Source organism: Phyllostomus hastatus, unplaced genomic scaffold (assembly GCF_019186645.2).
Source record: "Phyllostomus hastatus isolate PE091 unplaced genomic scaffold, TTU_PhHast_1.1 phas_scaffold_78, whole genome shotgun sequence".
Lineage (NCBI taxonomy): Eukaryota > Metazoa > Chordata > Mammalia > Chiroptera > Phyllostomidae > Phyllostomus > Phyllostomus hastatus.
Genome location: NW_025334041.1, coordinates 63,952,495 through 63,953,667, shown reverse-complemented (window position 1 = coordinate 63,953,667; position 1,173 = coordinate 63,952,495). Strand labels below are relative to the sequence as shown.

The following is a 1,173-nucleotide window of genomic DNA, read 5'->3' as shown; positions in this document are numbered from 1 at the left end:
TTCCTTCTTCATCAGGGGATTTTCCAGCAGCAAAATATTTTTAGACTCCTTCCTTTCCCAGGAAATCTTCCTTCCCCACCATTTCCCTCAAACTGCTCTGTGCTGGGCTGTGTATTAGGGGTTGGGATTTAGTGTGGGTCTGCCCTCATGGAGTCTAATAGGAAACACGTTTAATGGAACAATTAGAAAATGACAAGGTTGGTAAGAGCTATGAAAGCAGTATCTGTGGTGCATAGACCACAGCTGTGCAGGGATTGTGGAATTGGAGGGCCTTCCTCCCCACACATGCATGTTCCCCAAGTATGTGTGTACTGTACCCAGCTTCTCCTCCATGCATCTTATTCCACCTAAGATCCTCATAAATCTTTACTTCTAACCCCTTATTAGAGCTTTCAGCTTGTATTTCCAACTTAGCATTCCTTGCAATAATAAAATCAAACATATATCAAGCACTTACTATGTGCATGTTTTACATGTATTTATGCAATTCTTCTTATGAGTCCTCTTATTATTCCTATTTTATTTTTGAGGACACTGAAGTACATAGGAATTATAAACTTGATCAAGGTCACATGGCTTAGAAATGGCCATGGACTTGAACTCTGAGCTCTGTTACCAAGCCTGGGCCTTTCACCACCCTCCATCCCATTGCCACCCAGATGATTCCTGGCAGCCCACATTCAAATATCTAAAATCCAGATCATCATCGCCTCTCGGCCTTTTGGCTAAGATCAAGTGTAGTATCTGTTCTTAACAGTTTAAAATCCAGATCATCTTCCTCCTTTTCTCCCAGACCCTTATCCACTCATCTTATCAAAGATCTGTCCCTCTTTCTGACTTCTCTTCTATAAATGGCATCTGCACTCTCTCAGGCACTTAGACTTGTCACCTTGAGTCAGAGTCATCTTTGACTCCTTCCTTTGCCTCTTCCATTCTATTTAATCAGTTGCTAAGTTCTGTGGATATTTTTTCCTGCTGAGTCTTCTAGATCATTATAATAGCTCCTAAATAATCTAGTCTCAGCCTTGTCTCTCTCCAGTTGACCCCACCAATGACATGCAATGATTGCCCTCCTAAATCCTGGGTCTGTTGTGTTCCTCCTTTGATCAAATACCTTATGGCTCCTGAATGAAAATCACAAACCTTAAGTCCACAATTCCCCCTGAGACCTCT

General features: G+C 41.9%; 1 pseudogene; it reads left to right on the top strand.

Annotated features, from left to right (window-relative positions):
- Window positions 1-705: 705 nt before the first annotated feature.
- On the top strand, window positions 706-800 carry LOC123812324 (annotated as a pseudogene).
- The last annotated feature ends 373 nt before the right edge of the window (window positions 801-1,173 follow it).